The following is a 21,043-nucleotide window of genomic DNA, read 5'->3' on the forward strand; positions in this document are numbered from 1 at the left end:
TCATATGGCAGCAGCAAGGAGAAGTGCAGAGTGAAGGTGGGAAAAAGCCCCTTATAAAACAATCAGATCTCGTGAGAACTCACTCACTATCATGAGAACAGCATGGAGGTAATCACCCCCATGATTCAATTACCTTCCACTGGGTCTTTTCCATGACTTATGGGGACTATGGGAACTCCAGTTCATGATGAGGTTTGGGTGGGATCACAGAGCCAAACCATATCAAATGTGTATACTTAAGACATCGTCATGAGATTCTTCCTGTGACCAATATCTCTTGCCTGGCTTCTAGTGCAAAGCTACTGGGTAGTCATTGCCCATTTAAAAAAATCTCAGGAATTTTAAAGTTTGTCCCGAATTGTGGCAACAAAAAAACTTGGTGTCTCACTAAAAGGACTTTAGAATTCATCCAAAAAATTTTTGAAGGAATGTAGGAAAGGAAGGTGGAGACTCTTAAACTTGAAATAAAACCTCTAACACAGCACTGTCCATTATTAAGACACATGTGTAACTTTAAATTTTCTAGAAGGCTCATTAAAAAGAGCAAAAAGAAATTAATTTTAACAATATGAAATTAATTTTAACAGGTGAAATTAATTTTAACAATATACTTAATTCACTATATTCAAAGCATTATCATTTCAACATGTAATCAATTCTAAAAAATCTTGGAGCTATCTGACATTTAGTGTGTGTGCTAAGTCTTTGAAATACAGCATATGCTATACTCTTCCAGTACATGCCAATTGGAACCAGCTACATTTCAGCTTAATATAGTCAGTGGCTATTGTTTCAGCCATATTAAGTCATTCCTTTTCAAAGGGAAGCAAAAGTTGTGACTATAATCTGTGAGCTTCAAAAGGTCACAAATTGGTTTACCCAAACCATTCAAATGCAAAGCAAGTTTGTTTGGCAACAGGAATTGCACCGCTCAGCTGAGAACGTTCTGTAGCCTGCTGGACAGAGGCCTTTGGGGCCTGTGAATGGAAACAGGCTTTCTGCCTGAAAGACCAACTCCCATTAGCTATGAAGTCTTGGGCATTTTCCTTTCCCAATGCATCTAGTATTTTTCCTCACTTTACAAATTAAGACTTTATTTTCCGGATGTCCAACATGTCTCATGTAGCAACTAAGATGCGTTTATGAGCCTTTTGGGAATCTCTGGAATTTACATGGAATTCCATTGATGGTGTGATGATATGTAAAACAGAATGAACTCTATGTGCTCTGTCGCATGGATAGGCCTGAACCCAGTTACAACTAATTTCTGCATTAATTGAACTTGAATTCAAATAACATATTCCTTTGTCTCACAATACATTAGGTTTCTAGAGATTACAAATGCATTAGCAAGATGGCCTAATTCATTCTTGCTCTGTAGACTGGTTGTTTTGGTAAATAACCAGTTTTATCTGTGTTTGCTTTATTCAGTGAGCTAGAGCTTGTTTCTCCTAAGAGAGACCTGATTGAAGGCAGGCAGGAGGGCAGGCTCCCACTACAGACCAGCTGGCTTCCCAGGTCTAAGACCCTCCTACATTCTGTGAGGCACTGTCTTTCATGCTGTTCACAAATTGGTCCAAGAGGCATTCTTGAAGATTAAAATTCACACAGAAACAGCATGTTTGGCTTTCAGAGGATCAGCCATGTCATTTTTATGTCTGCACGAAGGATGGTAACTCAAAATTTTCCGAGCTGGGCCAACTCTGCAAACAAATGACCTGCATGTTGTCAAATCACCAGCTCAGGCCAAGGCGGATACTCACTGTGCCTGGCCCATCCGACTCCCAGCAGTCCTCTCCAGCAAGCTTGTCACACTTCTGAAAGGTGACATTTTAGCAGTCTGTTTATAAAACTGCCAAAGGAACATTTATCATGAGGTGCAAACAAAACAGGCACAGGAGAGAAATGTTTTGCACCACATTTCCCAGAATTCTGAACATGTCTCCTAAACACTCTGAGACACCTGTGGTTAACCTGTGCCGTAAGTATCAGAAGCAAGTATCAGAAGAATACATGGACCAGGTGTGGTGGCTCATTCCTGTAATCCCAACATTTTGGGAGACAACGGCGGGAGGATTGCTTGAAGCCAGGAGTTCAAGGCCAGCCTGGGCAACAAAGCAAAACCCCCATTTCTAAACAAATTAGCTGGGCATGGTGGCATGTGCCTGTAGTCCCAACTACTTGGGAGGTTGAGGTAGGAGGATACGCTTGAGCCCAGGAGTTTCAGGCTGCAGTGAGCTGTGATTGCACCACTGTGCTTCAGCCCAGGCAATGGATCAGGACTCTGTATTAGTCAGTTCTCACACTGCTAATAAAGACATACCTGAGACTGGGTAATTTATAAAGAAAAAGAGGCTTAATGGACTCACAGTTCCACATGGCTGACGAGGCCTCACAATCATGGTAGAAGGCAAAGGAGGAGAAAGGCACGTCTTACATGGCTACAGGCAAGAGGGAACTTGTGTAGGGCAAGTCCCCTCTATAAAACCATCAGATCTCATGACACTTATTCACTGTCACGAGAACAGCATGGGAGCCTTCTCCCCACCATGATTCAATTACCTCCCACAGCATCCCTCCTGTGACATATGTGAATTATGGGAGGTAAAATTCAAGATGAGATTTGGGTGGGGACACAGTCAAACCATATCACAAAACAAAACAAAACAAAACAAAAAACCCATATGTCCTGTAATGTACACACATTCTGAAGTGAAAACAAGCTGGGAAGTCCAGTATGGCTAAGAGTGTCAGAATCCTACACAACTGTGTTCAAGAGATTATTAAAAGAATATACTGAGGGGACATTTTTCTTATTATAGCAGAGGTGACATGAGTTCAAGAGGTCAAGGAATTGCTGAGTTAAAATACTCTTGACTGACTGTATTAGCCCCTAGCATTATATTAAAATTTGACAAGCCACTCATGATTGGAAAGCAAATAGACACTTGCTTCAACCCGATGGCTATAAATCAATCACTCACCAGGAGCAGTAGCCACTGACACACAGACATAAGAGTATTATGCAGTTTTCTTTAGTGATTTACCCAGCTTGATGTCTGCCTACTTGTTTGAACATCTTTGGGGAAATACCAGAATTGGAAGTTAATGTATTGAAGAAGCTACCATCAGAACATTATTCACTAAGTGAGAAAACCTGAAAATAATCAGAAAGATCTGGCTGCAGGCATTGATGCCAGACAAATATAGAGCCTGCTTCTCACTTCCCTGGAGGTCACAGGCCAGGCCATCCATGACACATTTGGGGAGTTAGGGAAATAAACTCTGACGGACCAAACAGTCTTGTGTTGTACCACTCAAACCCAGAAGGGTGTAGAGCTAAAAGGTGCTCTGAACACCTAAGGATGCCCCCAACACTAACCTCAGTTAAATGTATACGACGGGGGTGTCCGATCTTTTGGTTTCCCTGGGCCACGTTGAAAGAAGTAGAATTGTCTTGGACCACACATAAAATACACTAACACTAACAATAGCTAATGAGCTAAAAAAATAATAATAAAATCACAAAAAACCCTCATAATGTTTTAAGAATATTTATACATTTATGTTGGGCTGCATTCAAAAGATCTCATAATGTTTTAAGAAAGTTGATACATTTGTGTTGGGCCACATTCAAAGCCATCCTGGGCCCCATGTGGCCTGTGGGCCACAAGTTGGACAAGCTTGATCTATGGACAAGGCACAGACCTTATCTGTCCTAGATCTAGTGCTGGACTAGATGCCATTCCATCTCTCTTTGTCCGTCTTTGTCTTCTCCCCCTTCCCTCCCCTCTCTCTCCCCCTTCCCGCTTCCTGCACAGCAGATTGAAATAGAGAAGTAAGGGCTGGGTCAGAGGTAGGTGTTAGACGATTTTCATGGTGTCCTGCAAAAGAATAGAGCAACGTCTTGGCCCCTATCAATTAAAAGGCATTTTGAGGAGCCACTTTCTGGCTTGAGTAGGAGGTGGGTAAGGGACTGAAAGTAAGTCTCACACTGATATATTTGTTTAGGTGACTTCCTCTTTCCTAGGTTACGGGCATCTTGAAGGCAGGAGCCACATCTTAAGATTGACTTTTAAAACAACATGTATTTTTATTTTCCAATTGTGAAAGAAATACATACTCATTGTAGAAAAAAACTGAAACACATTTTTTAAAATCTCATTTTACACCTAGCTTTTAGAATGGTGTCTGGAACATAACAGGCACTCAATAAAACTGTGTTGGAGAGGGAGGAAGAAGGGAAAGTGACATCAATCTCCTCATTAAAATGCACATAATTCAGCAGTGACCATGTGGGGGACAGTGAGTCAGGAGGTGCTAAAGATGCACTGTGTGGTACAGGAGCACAGGTTGCCTGCAGCTCTGGCTGCTGCCTCTAATCTCAGAGGTTTATCGGGGGTAGATGTGAATTTACCAGACAATAAGGACCTGGGATTACTTAGCTGGAAAAAAGAAGCCTTGGAAACAATTTAAAATTAGTATGGTAATAGTATTTCCATTATACAAAGTCATACGTGCTTCTGAGAGACAAATGGAAAAATGTGAATGAATCCCCTAGAGTTCCAGTCCTGTTGATATTTTGGCACATTCTCTCCAAGCACGTTTTCTAGATGTTACGCTTTTGTCATTGTTCTTTTCCGTCACTGGGATCATGCTCAATCCATGAGGGGTCATGGCCCATCTCTGGTCATGAAACCTATGTGGTAGGTCTAACTAGCATGGAAAAAGACAAATTGGAAGAGCATATAAAATGCTAAAATGTACTGTCCCCAGGATAGGCAAGCATTGTCTTATGCAACCTTTGTTTCAGTGATAAAATATGTATGGGTGTCCTGGGTCAAGATGCAAAAACAACCATTTACCCTGGTTGTAGTCAAAAGGTTTGAGAAACAGTGTACAATATTTTCTTTCTGCTTGTTCCCCTGACTAATTTAATTTAAAAAATGCTTCTGTACTATTGCATTTTAATGACAATATCATTGTTAGTAGTCTAGTAAGTCATTAAGTTGATGTACTGTAACTTACCTAGCACTTCCCCTCTTGCTGGGCACTTATTTCATTTCACAATTATAAATAATATGGAAATAAAAAAATATTTTTACACAGTTTTTTTTTCACTTATAAAACTAGATTCCAAAAAATGAAATGATTATATCAAAAGATATCATTTTCTGTGTAACAGAGATGAAATTTAATAGGCTACATAACTGGGAAATGCAGTTTGTAAATTTCTTTCCTTTCTGTAACTGAATTTAACTAGCTCCTACTTCCCTGTTTCTCCTCATTAGCAGAAAACTTAATCTCATCACTTCGAGATAAATTAGTCCCTCTGGTTTAAAATTCTGTTTGTTCTTGGTAATTACTCCATCAATTTAGGATTCTTGCTCCTCTCTGCAGCTTTCCCAGGTGAAGCCCTCAGATGGGTACAAATCTGGTCCAAAGTTACCTACTGGCCTTGCTAACCTCCCCTGATGTGTACCCAGTTCTACCAGTTCTTGGGCATCACTCCATTCCTGTTTCATCATTTCTGCCAGTCATTGTCAATCCAGTCTACACAGTCTGCCTTCTCCTGGCCCTGCCCAAGACTTCTCTAGCCTGCTGACCTTAGCTGCACTGCTGTCCCCCTTCTGGGAGCACAGAAGCTCTCAGTTATTTCCCTTGACCCATCCAGGGAGTATAGGGTGCTGTGAAGCTAGCCACGGTTCATCTGCTTCAGTATCTCCACAGCTATCACTACTCTGACATTCAGGTGCATGGATTTTCCACGATGCTTGCTCCTTTCCAGGCTTCTCCTGGGAAGCCAGGGAATGATATCTTCTGCTGTAGGATCCTTGTAAATTTATCTGAAGGATTTTCATTTCCCCAGGTTGTGCCAGCCGTGGAGGTGTATAGCTTGCCTCTCCCTTTAAGAAAGTGACTTGTCATTCAGATGCAAGAATGTCATTAGCTGACAGGCCCTAGCTATGTGTTTCTTCAGGTTCTTCCTCAGCTTTTGAGCTGAGGCCACACTCTTCCCAGGCAGGGCCCAGTCAACAATTGAGCAGAGCGGGGATCCTCAGGTATTGCTATTTCTGCCCCAACAAAGAACTCTTACTCTAAGAGGCTTTCTTGGCTCCAGAGTTCCAAGGAGTGGGCAGAGACAGTCAGATCTGGATTGCAGTTGTAGACAGTCCCTGCTCAACCCTCCCCTTTCATCTATCGCAGGTACCCTGCCCTGACACTTATCTCACCCCATAAACTTCTTGCACTCCTAACTCCATCCCAAGGGCCCAAGTGACACAAAGGCCCTTTTCCCCAGAGCCATGGGCCCTATGCCCCTTCCCAGAAACTATCTGCATTTAAACCTTGATTACTTCACTCGAATTCTCCCTTTGCTATCATTAGTCAAGGATATGTTTCCCTTTGGTGAGAAAGTGGATTTGACCTCATCTCCCCTTCATATGCCATAAATCCCTGCTCCCATCGCTGCCAGGCACTCACCTCACCGAGCATCTCTGCATGCTGGGCAAGTGCTGGGGACTTTCCCTCATATTCAGAGTCTTTGGAACCACCATCTCCATTCTACAGATGTAGGATATTAGATTCAAAGTCCCTGAGGTCCTATGTAGATCGTTCCTGAAGAACAAGTGCAAAGTGAAGCACAGAGAACCCAGCTAGTGGGAAGAAGCTCTGATTTTGTCTTTATTTATTTATTTATTTATTTTGCTTGCATTCACCTAACCATTGGCTGGCTAGTGGTATGTAATTTACATGACTATTAATTGTAATATTAAGAGAAAACAAATTTCTAAAGCTTCATAGAGTCATGAGAGCTCTTGATGGAACATTTCTTCAGGGCAGCCCAGAAAGTACTGCTTATAAAAGGTCTTGGGGAAATGCTAATCATCATAATAACTTTGATAAAATGTCTGAAAAGATGTGGTTTACATGGGACACAAAGGAGTTTAATCCATGTTTGAGTTAATGAATGAATTTTTATATATAGAATATAGGATATAGAAAATTTAATAACAAAGTAAAGAAGCCCAAAGGTTTTCACCTGGCCCAGTATCTGTGACTTCTACAACTACGAGATGAGGATGTTCGTGATGGACTGAGATATACTAGTACTAAGTAAACCCCAAGGAATTCTCGGAAACTGGTTCTTTTGTGCAGATGACCTATCAGTTGTAGAGGAAACTGAAGGGAAACAAAGCAGACAGTCTTGGGCTGGGAGCACAGAGCTGGTATTCATGGGTCGAAGCAGGTCTCTCTGAGGCCAGGCTGTGCACACAACAGCTGTTTATGGTCTACGCAGCATTCAGCTGGTGACATGCATCCTAGAACAGTCCCTCTCAAAATTTAATGTGCATACAAATTAAAGGGGCATCTTGTTAATAAGCAGATTCTGATTCTGTAGGTCTGGGTCGGAGGCCTGAGACTCTACATTTCAATAAGCTCTAAGGTGACGCCATGGACACTGCTAGTTCATTGGACATAGTTTGAGTTCCAAAGGATACAGAATATGCTCAGACAGCTTCATGCTTAATGCCAGAGGCACAGACACTGTTTGAATAATTTATTCCCCCCCATCCCCAGCCCTCACTTTCAAAGATTCCTTTGGAGTTTCTTGTTAAGGAAAGTTACCAAGAAGCAAACATAAGCCCCTCATAGCCCACTGCAGCATTGTTTCTGTGAAACCATCATCTCTCCCAGCCTAAGACAAGTATTTCCTAAGTAGGAGATATATGCCCACAAAACGATTTTATTTGATAGAAAGACATGGCATTAAATGACCTTGAATCAATAAGGATATTACTTCCTTTCCAGTTCTCTTTCCATCCTCCTAAGTATGTCAAAGAGAAAGTCTCTTAGGTGCTAGTATGTCTTTGAATGCTTGCTCCTCTCCTTGTGATTGGTTGCTAACGACAGAAAACCCAACTAAAAATGCCCTAAATAAATGAAATAGCCTAGACGGTGGAGGAGGTGCTCAGGCTGGTCATCTCATCTGGCTCTGGAGCCTCCAAAATATTGGCCTTACTCTTGGGCTAGAAGTAACTCTTCCAATTGGCTGTGGCAGCTCCAGGGCTTGCACTTATACTCAACATTGGCTAACAGATATTTTGAACTCCTAAATAAAGAAGGTTAGTTGTTTAAGAGACATCACCTGCTACTCAGTTCCTGTGGGTTGTAGTCTGGTGGGTTCTCATCCTAGACTGGATTAGAATCACATGAAAGTTTTAACAAAGCAAATGTCTGGGTTCCACCCTCCAAAGACTATAAATGGTTTCCCGGGGGGTCTGTGTGTTAGCATTTTTAAAAAGCTTCACAGGCTATTCTAACATATAGCCAAGGTGAGAACCACTGTTGAGACCTCTGAGAAATTATTTTGAAATGGAAATGAACAGGAATTTAGTTTGGCCCCATTGCTGCGGCCATCTTGTAATTAAGCAGTTTAGCTTCAAAACACATTTTTCAAACTTTTTTTCCCCTTTTTCTCTTTTCTCCCTAGTCTCAAGATGTAGCCTTGAAGTAAACTGCAAAAACCTCTTTTTTTCTTCTTAGTCTTAAAATATAGCCTTTAAGTATACTTTGCTTCACATCACTCCATCTCCCACCATACACTCTTACACCATGCACATTTATCTAACTACATGCTTGTTACGAAGATTCAAGGGAAATCTTGTGACAAACCAGGCACGGAGAGCTAGCTCTGAAATTCCAGAGATGATCTCAAGGTGATTAGTCTACAGCTCAGCCACTGCTGAGATGACGCCAGCACATGCTCCAGGTGGACCATGACTCAAGACAGCCCCCAGAACAAGGCACACAGGCCTCACACCCAGCACCACCCCCACATGCCACACTCTCCAACTTCTTCTTTTAAGCCCCTCTCCCCAGTCTAAAGTTTGAAATGTTTATTTTAAGGGATGAGCCTGGCCATTTCTCCAACAGCTAGCTTTTGGAATAAAGTCACTTTCCTTTCACTGCATCTCGTCTTTGTTCATTTGGCTTTACAAGCAGTGATCAGCCAAGTTTGCTTTTGGTTACAATCTCAAAAATTATAACTTGTCTTATGTATCTACTATCAATCCAGTTAAGAAGAATTTAAAGATGTGCACTGCTGTTCAGAGACCAAAGGGGCAAAGGCATTACTTTAGTAAATACAATACATTTAGAAAATACTGTTTTCCAAGTAGTGTTCGCATAATAAATTTACAAGCACAATTAAAAATGCAAGATGTAGGGGTGGAGCAAGATGGCCGAATAGGAACAGCTCCAGTCTCCAACTCCCAGCGTGAGCGACACAGAAGACCGGTGATTTCTGCATTTTCAACTGAGGTACTGGGTTCATCTCACTAGGGAGTGCTGGACAATCGGTGCTGGTCAGCTGCTGCACCCCGACCAGCAAGAGCTGAAGCAGGGTGAGGCATCGCCTCACCTGGGAAGCGCAAGGGGAAAGGGAATCCCTTTTCCTAGCCAGGGGAACTGAGACACACAACACCTGGAAAATCAGGTAACTCCCACCCCAATACTGCGCTTTAAGCAAACAGGCACACCAGGAGATTATATCCCACGCCTGGCCGGGAGGGTCCCACGCCCACGGAGCCTCCCTCATTGCTAGCACAGCAGTCTGCCATCTAACTGCAAGGCAGCAGCGAGGCTGGGAGAGGGGCGTCCGCCATTGCTGAGGCTTAAGTAAGTAAACAAAGCGGCTGGGAAACTCGAACTGGGTGGAGCTCACAGCAGCTCAAGGAAACCTGCCTGTCTCTGTAGACTCCACCTCTGGGGACAGGGCACAGATAAACAACAACAAAAGCAGCAGAAACCTCTGCAGACGCAAACTACTCTGTCTGACAGCTTTGAAGAGAGCAGTGGATCTCCCAACAAGGAGGTTGAGATCTGAGAAGGGACAGACTGCCTGCTCAAGTGGGTCCCTGACCCCTGAGTAGCCTAACTGGGAGACATCCCCCACTAGGGGCAGTCTGACACCCCACACCTCACAGGGTGGAGTACGCCCCTGAGAGGAAGCCTCCAAAGTAAGAATCAGACAGGTACACTCACTGTTCAGCAATATTCTATCTTCTGCAGCCTCTGCTGCTGACACCCAGGCAAACAGGGTCTGGAGTAGACCTCAAGCAATCTCCAACAGACCTACAGCTGAGGGTCCTGACTGTTAGAAGGAAAACTATCAAACAGGAAGGACACCTACACCAAAACCCCATCAGTACGTCACCATCATCATCAAAGACCAGAGGCAGATAAAACCACAAAGATGGGGAAAAAGCAGGGCAGAAAAGCTGGAAATTCAAAAAATAAGAGTGCATCTCCCCCGACAAAGGAGCGCAGCTCATCGCCAGCAACGGATCAAAGCTTGACGGAGAATGACTTTGATGAGATGAGAGAAGAAGTCTCCAGTCCATCAAACTTCTCAGAGCTAAAGGAGGATTTACGTACCCAGCGCAAAGAAACTAAAAATCTTGAAAAAAAAGTGGAAGAATTGATGGCTAGAGTAATTAATGCAGAGAAGGTTATAAACGAAATGAAAGAGATGAAAACCATGACACGAGAAATACGTGACAAATGCACAAGCTTCAGTAACCGACTCGATCAACTGGAAGAAAGAGTATCAGCGATTGAGGATCAAATGAACGAAATGAAGCGAGAAGAGAAACCAAAAGAAAAAAGAAGAAAAAGAAATGAACAAATCCTGCAAGAAGTATGGGATTTTGTAAAAAGATCAAATCTACATCTGATTGGGGTGCCTGAAAGTGAGGGGGAAAATGGAACCAAGTTGGAAAACACTCTTCAGGATATCATCCAGGAGAACTTCCCCAACCTAGTAGGGCAGGCCAACATTCAAATCCAGGAAATACAGAGAACGCCACAAAGATACTCCTCGAGAAGAGCAACTCCAAGACACATAATTGCCAGATTCACCAAAGTTGAAATGAAGGAAAAAATCTTAAGGGCAGCCAGAGAGAAAGGTCGGGTTACCCACAAAGGGAAGCCCATCAGACTAAGAGCAGATCTCTTGGCAGAAACTCTACAAGTCAGAAGAGAGTGGGGGCCAATATTCAACATTCTTAAAGAAAAGAATTTTAAACCCAGAATTTCATATCCAGCCAAACTAAGTTTCATAAGTGAAGGAGAAATAAAATCCTTTACAGATAAGCAAATGCTTAGAGATTTTGTCACCACTAGGCCTGCCTTACAAGAGACCCTGAAGGAAGTGCTAAACATGGAAAGGAACAACCAGTACCAGCCATTGCAAAAACAAGCCAAAATGTAAAGACCATCGAGGCTAGGAAGAAACTGCATCAACTAACGAGCAAAATAACCAGTTAATATCATAATGGCAGGATCAAGTTCACACATAACAATATTAACCTTAAATGTAAATGGACTAAATGCTCCAATTAAAAGACACAGACTGGCAAACTGGATAAAGAATCAAGACCCATCAGTCTGCTGTATTCAGGAGACCCATCTCACAAGCAGAGACATACACAGGCTCAAAATAAAGGGATGGAGGAAGATTTACCAAGCAAATGGAGAACACAAAAAAGCAGGGGTTGCAATACTAGTCTCTGATAAAACAGACTTTAAACCATCAAAGATCAAAAGAGACAAAGAAGGCCATTACATAATGGTAAAGGGATCAATTCAACAGGAAGAGCTAACTATCCTAAATATATATGCACCCAATACAGGAGCACCCAGATTCATAAAGCAAGTCCTTAGAGACTTACAAAGAGACTTAGACTCCCATACAACAATAATGGGAGACTTCAACACTCCACTGTCAACATTAGACAGATCAACGAGACAGAAAGTTAACAAGGATATCCAGAAATTGAACTCATCTCTGCAGCAAGCAGACCTAATAGACATCTATAGAACTCTCCACCCCAAATCAACAGAATATACATTCTTCTCAGCACCACATCGCACTTATTCCAAAATTGACCACATAATTGGAAGTAAAGCACTCCTCAGCAAATGTACAAGAACAGAAATTATAACAAACTGTCTCTCAGACCACAGTGCAATCAAACTAGAACTCAGGACTAAGAAACTCAATCAAAACCGCTCAACTACATGGAAACTGAACAACCTGCTCCTGAATGACTACTGGGTACATAACAAAATGAAGGCAGAAATAAAGATGTTCTTTGAAACCAATGAGAACAAAGATACAACATACCAGAATCTCTGGGACACATTTAAAGCAGTGTGTAGAGGGAAATTTATAGCACTAAATGCCCACAAGAGAAAGCAGGAAAGATCTAAAATTGACACTCTAACATCACAATTAAAAGAACTAGAGAAGCAAGAGCAAACACATTCAAAAGCTAGCAGAAGGCAAGACATAACTAAGATCAGAGCAGAACTGAAGGAGATAGAGACACAAAAAACCCTCCAAAAAATCAATGAATCCAGTAGTTGGTTTTTTGAAAAGATCAACAAAATTGACAGACTGCTAGCAAGACTAATAAAGAAGAAAAGAGAGAGGAATCAAATAGACGCAATAAAAAATGATAAAGGGGATATCACCACCGACCCCACAGAAATACAAACTACCATCAGAGAATACTATAAACACCTCTACGCAAATAAACCAGAAAATCTAGAAGAAATGGATAATTTCCTGGACACTTACACTCTTCCAAGACTAAACCAGGAAGAAGTTGAATCCCTGAATAGACCAATAGCAGGCTCTGAAATTGAGGCAATAATTAATAGCCTACCAACCAAGAAAAGTTCAGGACCAGATGGATTCACAGCTGAATTCTACCAGAGGTACAAGGAGGAGCTGGTACCATTCCTTCTGAAACTATTCCAATCAATAGAAAAAGAGAGAATCCTCCCTAACTCATTTTATGAGGCCAACGTCATCCTGATACCAAAGCCTGGCAGAGACACAACAAAAAAAGAGAATTTTAGACCAATATCCCTGATGAACATCGATGCAAAAATCCTCAATAAAATACTGGCAAACCGGATTCAGCAGCACATCAAAAAGCTTATCCACCATGATCAAGTGGGCTTCATCCCTGGGATGCAAGGCTGGTTCAACATTCACAAATCAATAAACAAAATCCAGCATATAAACAGAACCAAAGACAAGAACCACATCATTATCTCAATAGATGCAGAAAAGGCTTTTGACAAAATTCAACAGCCCTTCATGCTAAAAACGCTCAAGAAATTCGGTATTGATGGAACGTACCTCAAAATCATAAGAGCTATTTATGACAAACCCACAGCCAATATCATACTGAATGGGCAAAAACTGGAAAAATTCCCTATGAAAACTGGCACAAGACAGGGATGCCCTCTCTCACCATTCCTATTCAACATAGTGTTGGAAGTTCTGGCTAGGGCAATCAGGCAAGAGAAAGAAATCAAGGGTATTCAGTTAGGAAAAGAAGAAGTCAAATTGTCCCTCTTTGCAGATGACATGATTGTATATTTAGAAAACCCATGGTCTCAGCCCAAAATCTCCTTAAGCTGATAAGCAACTTCAGCAAAGTCTCAGGATACAAAATTAATGTGCAAAAATCACAAGCATTCTTATACACCAGTAACAGACAAACAGAGAGCCAAATCAGGAATGAACTTCCATTCACAATTGCTTCAAAGAGAATAAAATACCTAGGAATCCAACTTACAAGGGATGTAAAGGACCTCTTCAAGGAGAACTACAAACCACTGCTCAGTGAAATCAAAGAGGACACAAACAAATGGAAGAACATACCATGCTCATGGATAGGAAGAATCAATATCGTGAAAATGGCCATACTGCCCAAGGTTATTTATAGATTCAATGCCATCCCCATCAAGCTACCAATGACTTTCTTCACAGAATTGGAAAAAACTGCTTTAAAGTTCATATGGAACCAAAAAAGAGCCCACATCTCCAAGATAATCCTAAGTCAAAAGAACAAAGCTGGAGGCATCATGCTACCTGACTTCAAACTATACTACAAGGCTACAGTAACGAAAACAGCATGGTACTGGTACCAAAACAGAGATATAGACCAATGGAACAGAACAGAGTCCTCAGAAATAATACCACACATCTACATCCATCTGATCTTTGACAAACCTGACAAAAACAAGAAATGGGGAAAGGATTCCCTATTTAATAAATGGTGCTGGGAAAATTGGCTAGCCATAAGTAGAAAGCTAAAACTGGATCCTTTCCTTACTCCTTATACAAAAATTAATTCAAGATGGATTAGAGACTTAAATGTTAGACCTAATACCATAAAAACCCTAGAGGACAACCTAGGTAGTACCATTCAGGACATAGGCATGGGCAAAGACTTCATGTCTAAAACACCAAAAGCAACGGAAACAAAAGCCAAAATTGACAAATGGGATCTAATTAAACTAGAGAGCTTCTGCACAGCAAAAGAAACTACCATCAGAGTGAACAGGCAACCTACAGAATGGGAGAAAATTTTTGCAATCTACTCATCTGACAAAGGGCTAATATCCAGAACCTACAAAGAACTCAAACAAATTTACAAGAAAAAAACAAACAACCCCATCAAAAAGTGGGCAAAGGATATGAACAGACATTTCTCAAAAGAAGACATTCATACAGCCAACAGACACATGAAAAAATGCTCATCATCACTGGCCATCAGAGAAATGCAAATCAAAACCACAATGAGATACCATCTCACACCAGTTAGAATGGCGATCATTAAAAAGTCAGGAAACAACAGGTGCTGGAGAGGATGTGGAGAAATAGGAACACTTTTACACTGTTGGTGGGATTGTAAACTAGTTCAACCATTATGGAAAACAGTATGGCAATTCCTCAAGGATCTAGAACTAGATGTACCATATGACCCAGCCATCCCATTACTGGGTATATACCCAAAGGATTATAAATCATGCTGCTATAAAAACACATGCACATGTATGTTTATTGTGGCACTATTCACAATAGCAAAGACTTGGAATCAACCCAAATGTCCATCAGTGACAGATTGGATTAAGAAAATGTGGCACATATACACCATGGAATACTATGCAGCCATAAAAAAGGATGAGTTTGTGTCCTTTGTAGGGACATGGATGCAGCTGGAAACCATCATTCTTAGCAAACTATCACAAGAACAGAAAACCAAACACCGCATGTTCTCACTCATAGGTGGGAACTGAACAATGAGATCACTTGGACTCAGGAAGGGGGACATCACACACTGGGGCCTATCATGGGGAGGGGGGAGCGGGGAGGGATTGCATTGGGAGTTATACCTGATGTAAATGACGAGTTGATGGGTGCTGATGAGTTGATGGGTGCAGCACAGCAACATGGCACAAGTATACATATGTAACAAACCTGCACGTTATGCACATGCACCCTAGAACTTAAAGTATAATAATAATAAAAAAAATGCAAGGTGTTAATGTTAGATTATGATATCTCTTATGCGTGCTTTGGAAAAAAAATGTGTGCACTAAAGCTTAGAGTATTTAAAAGCTATTTTTAAAAGTTAATGTACATTTTCTTATATTCTTGTTGATATAAAAATATTAACCTAGGGGTGTACAGCTTCAAACCTCAGATGCTCATCTGTTCCAGATTTAGCTAAGTGTTTGAAGATGAGTATAGTCACTGAGATCTAGAGTCATCATGGTTTCAACATGTAATCACCGTCAAATTCATGTGAAAGATCATATATTTGTACATGGGTGATTTTATGCTGCTTATGGCATTTATAAAATAAGGTACCTCACTCTTCACTATTCAATAGTATGATCAATGCAACAATCCCACAGTACTATGGGGTTGCTAATCTACTTCCATATTTCCTCCACGTGAAATTTTATTGGTAGCTTTAGTCTTCCTTTTGTGTCATGGGAGTGTTGACATTTTTAATCCAACTACCTTGTAGCATACATGAATGTTAACAAAGGTACTTTGAGGGTTTCTCTGTAAGAGTTAAGGGTGAAATGCCAAGGAAGGCTCACAACATGGAAGTAATCCCGGCAAGGATAGAATGAAACTCCTGCAATTCTGAAAGGTGCCTGATTTGCTAAGAAGGTTCCTAAAATGGCTCTGGTGCTGGACAAAGAATCAACAATTTGTTGTAGATGAATAGAAGAGAATGTGTGACCATCATTTGCCCTATTTTCCCATCCTGCTCACATTGTTAGTTCAACAAATGCTTATCAAGCACCAATATATGCCAAGCCCAGACACTGAGGTAATGAATGCAAGCATAGAGATCTCCACTGGAGGCCCAAGTCAGGTCAGAAGACAAGACTTTGTCTCTAACTAGACAGCTCTTAGGGGAATGAGGTTGACATCCAGTTCAAGGAGGACTAAATGTGCCATAAATAGACATGGTTACTCTAACACAGAAGGCCTACTGGGGATCATGACAAGCAAGTAAATCTTAATTTGGAAGGATAAAGGTCCTTTAGAGGGTGTCAGAGTAATTTTTCTCCTGGAGTGAATTCATATATCTGGACTACCTCTGCTCCAGCCCTCAAGACCTTGACTCACATTTTTTCTCCTCCCCTTGCCCTTCTGACCACCACCACTCCTCATGCCATCCCCTGGCATAACCTTTGCCTACCGTCACTAAACCACCATCTGCTCCTGACTGCTTGTCCTATCTGGACCTTATTGCAGGAGCCCATATCCTTGGTATGATCCTCAAAATTTATATCATTATTACAAGCCATTAACATTGACACTTTAATATTCCAGAATCATCTCTGAATTTTACTTATTTTACTTTTATATTCCATACTGAAAAAAAAAGCTTCACCTAGAAATTTTGCTTAAAGAATTAAAGTATAGATAGAAAGATAATTCATAATTTAAGTCATTAGTATTTCTCAACACAACTGTAATAAGTTCATGTAAGATTCTATGTCATGATGCCCAAACACTTGGATTTTGAGCTAACAAATAATATGACTATACAGTATCAACAATGTTTATACTACAGAGGGAGAAGGGTATATTATATAACCTTATTTCAAATGGTAAAACAAGCATCTGAGCCTGGCATCATTTCAAGTGTGAGAGCAAGCATTGGTGCTTGCTAACTAGTCAAGTTGTGTACATGTTTCAAGCGACTGCTACTTTTATTCCAGGCTTGCTTTTTGACAAGTGTCCATTTAAATGTATGTCTGAATTTGATTTTTTTTTCTTTGCTACTTACCAAAAACAATGCTCTTGAACACCAGTACAGAAAGAGTGAGGCCTGACATGTTCTCCCTTTAATTTGTCAGTATTGATGATTTTATGGTTAGACCTGTGTGCAGAGAAAATAAAGGGAGAAAGTCATGCAAAACAAATTATTACCTGTCAAACTCTTTTTTTTTTTTTAATTTAACATTAGAGATTATAGCCCCAACAAATGGATTTTTTTCCCTCCCTACTTAAAAGCACTCTCTTCTGATTGATATTTAATGCTTACAGTGACCACACGGGACATGTATTGTTTGCAGCCATGTAAGCTGCCTTCATTTAAAGGGTTCAATATAAAAGCCCAGAAGGATGATTCATTTATTTAGTTGCCTTTGGTCAAAACTGAAACAGTTCCTGGGCACTTTAAAGGAATATTGATCATTCAGCCCACTATGCTATTTGCAGAAAGGCAGATGAAACCACTTTGTGCCTTTCATAAAAATCCTTTCAATTAGAGTTGAAAGAGCTTTATTTACAACTGCCAATGCTGCCTTTTATGTCTCTGCTTTACTTTCTGCAGAGATAATCTTTGTTCCATCATGTCTTTTAAAAGTGTAGCTCACAGTGACTAATGATAAAACTCATGAGGAAATATGGGACTCCACGGGGGACAGTTTCAGTTCCTTCTTGAGATTGTCATTAGGGCTGTTCCCAAATACTCCATACACATGGTAGGATTGCACCTCTCCGCCCGCAGGAGGTTAGGAGTCGTCATAGGACTTGCTCTGACAGAGAGGGGTACATGCAAATGATGTGTGTCACTTCCAGACAGGTTTAAAAGCCAGTGTGTACATGGCCATATTCTCTTTTCCCACTGCCGTGACAACCTGCCATGGTCTAGAGAGCAGCTTCTTCAGCCCAAGTCCCAGAGAGAAGACATAAAGCAGTGGAACAAAGCTCCTGCTGGCACTTGATGGACAATGGCACAATTGTACACCTTTGCTGTTTCAAACCATCGAGATTTAGGGGCCAAGTCCCAAGGAGAAACTGTCTTGTAAGTGTCGATTAGAAGGAAAATTTCTTTAGCGGTCACAATAACCACATGAGAGCATTGTCTTTTGTATAAATTGAATAAATAAGCTAAAATTCTGTATTTATATAATGATTGACCCAGTCCCTTCTCCCTCCCAGCATTATTTTTATTTTTAAATAGGAAAAATCATGTGACCTTTTGGGACACAAACTGCCGTTGCCACTTTCATTTTGAGATGTATTTCTTTAATGGCAATTTTATTACTAAAGAACATGTGCCCCCCGCAAAAGAAACGACCATCAGAGTGAATAGGCAACCTACAGGATGGAAGAAAATTTTTGCAATCTACCCATCTGACAAAGGGCTAATATCCAGAACCTACAAAGAACTTAAACAAATTTACAAGAAAAAAACAAACCCATCAAAAAGTGGGCAAAGGATATGAACAGACACTTCTCAAAAGAAGACATTTATGCAGCCAACAGACACATGAAAAAAGGCTCATCATCACGGATCATCAGAGAAACACGAATCAAAACCACAATGAGATACCATCTCACACCAGTTAGAGTGGCGATCATTAAAAAGTCAGGAAACAACAGGTGCTGGAGAGGATGTGGAGAAATAGGAACGCTTTTGCACTGTTAGTGGGAGTGTAAACTAGTTCAGCCATTGTGGAAGACAGTGTAGTGAATCCTCAAGGATCTAGAACTAGAAATACCATTTGACCTAGCAATCCCATTACTGGGTATATACCCAAAGGATTATAAATCATGCTACTATAAAGACACATGCACATGTGTGTTTATTGCGGCACTATTCACAATAGCAAAGACTTGAAACCAATCCAAATGTCCATCAATGATAGACTGGATTAAGAAAATGTGGCACATATACACCATGGAATACTATGCAACCATAAAAAAGGATGAGTTCATGTCCTTTGTGGGGACATGGATGCAGCTGGAAACCATCATTCTGAGCAAACTATTACAAGGACAGAAAACCAAACACCGCATGTTCTCACTCATAGGTGGGAATTGCACAATGAGAACACATGGACACAGGGTGGGGAACATCACACTCTGAGGCCTGTTATGGGGTGAGGTGAGCGGGGATGGATAGCATTAGGATAAATACCTAATGTAAATGATGAGTTAATGGATACAGCTAACCAGCATGGCACATGTATACCTATCTAACAAACCTGCAAGTCGTGCACATGTTCCCTAGAACTTAAAGCATAATTTTTTAATAAAAAGAACATGTGCCCCTGAACAAGCCACTTAATTTCTCTAGGCCTCAGTTCCCCTGCACATGGAGAAGGAAGGAACTGGAGTAGACACACCAGACTTCCTTCCTGTGGTCTCCTACAATATGTTAGCTCATTCGGGCTTTTAAAACAACATACCATAAACCAGGTGTCTTATAAACAACAGAAATGTATTTCTCATAGCTCTGGACACTGGGGAGTGTAAAGCCAAGGCACAAGCAGTTTCAGTGTCTGGTGAGAGCTGCTTCCTCACAGACAGCTATCTTCTCCTTGTAACCTGTCCTGGCTGAAGGGGCGAGGATCACTACAGACTCTTTCATAAGGGCACTAATCCCATCCATGAGGGCCCCCCCGACCTTTGTGACCTAATCACCTCCCAAAGGGCCCACCTCCTAATACCATCACCTTGGGAGTTAGGATTTCCACACAGGAATTTTGAAGGAACATAAACACTCAGTTAAGCAGTAGCATTCTGTGTTTAATACGTAGTTCACAGAAATTAACAGAAAATTAAATGAAACTTAAAACTCAAATCTTTTAGCTCTTCTTCCAGTTCCCGAAAAGTGTTGTTAAAGCTTATAGCAATTTTGTTATGAGACTATATCTTCCTATGAGAGAGAAGCCTAAAGTGAAAAAAGGAGAATTTTCGAAGAAATGAAAGAGTTTAGGAAAATTTTGGTTTTGATTCGTTGTTGTTGTTCATTGGTGTGTGTGTATGTGTGTGTGTGAGTGTGTGTGTGTGTGATGGAGTATGTCTCTGTTGCCCAGGCTGGAGTGCAGTGGCATGATCTAGGCTCACTGCAACCTCCGCCTCCTGGTTTCAAGCAATTCTCCTGCCTCAGCTTCCCAAGTCGCTGGGATTATAGGTGCCCGCCACCATGCTCGGCTAATTTTTTGTAGTTTTTTAGTAGAGACAGGGTTTTGCCATGTTGGCCAGGCTGGTCTTGAACCCCTGACCTCAGGCGATTCACCCACATTGGCCTCCTAAAGTGCTGGGATTATAGGTGTGAGCCACTGTGCCTAGCCTTGTTTTGTTTTTTAAATGAACTTTTGATTCAAGTATACACCTACATACGAAAAAATGCACAAATCAAAAGTGAAGAGCTTGGAGAATTTTCTCAAAGTGAAATACATTCTTGTAACCAGCACCCCGAGCAAGAAACAACATAATCAACACCCAGAAACCCTCCTCACACCACCCCTTGACAAAAAGGCTGTCACCATGCTGACTTTCTCTAGGCTGACTTCTAATGGCAGAGATTAGTTTTGCTACTTTTTAACTTCATTGTTGAATATCAGATGTACTCTTGCATCTTCCTTGTTTAGTTAACAATGGATTTATCCATATTTTTGCATGAAATCACAGTTTGGTCCTTGTCATTGCTATACAATATTCTGCTGTGAGACTTTATTAAAATTTAGTCACTCTACCGTGATGAACACTGGGATGTTTTCAGGTCCGGGCTACTACTAATAGTAGACATTTTAAGCATTTGGTTAATATTTCGTCCCCTACATTTTCAAATTGAGGGTTCAGGGGATAGATATCTTTAGACCTAAGTAAGAGGACCTAGCTCTGTGGCAA

The 21,043-nt window shown here is 41.1% G+C and overlaps 1 long non-coding RNA gene across 1 annotated transcript in view; it reads right to left on the reverse strand.

The window, feature by feature from the left end:
- LOC140713542 (uncharacterized) overlaps nucleotides 1-21,043 on the reverse strand; it is a 62,547-nt gene that overhangs the window by 16,404 nt on the left and 25,100 nt on the right. Inside the window, exon 2 of the long non-coding RNA XR_012095656.1 lies at nucleotides 17,184-17,276. This is a non-coding gene — a long non-coding RNA (uncharacterized lncRNA). The remainder of the gene's footprint in view (nucleotides 1-17,183; nucleotides 17,277-21,043) is intronic.

The sequence above is a fragment of the Chlorocebus sabaeus genome, chromosome 15 (assembly GCF_047675955.1).
Source record: "Chlorocebus sabaeus isolate Y175 chromosome 15, mChlSab1.0.hap1, whole genome shotgun sequence".
Classification (NCBI taxonomy): Eukaryota; Metazoa; Chordata; class Mammalia; order Primates; family Cercopithecidae; genus Chlorocebus; species Chlorocebus sabaeus.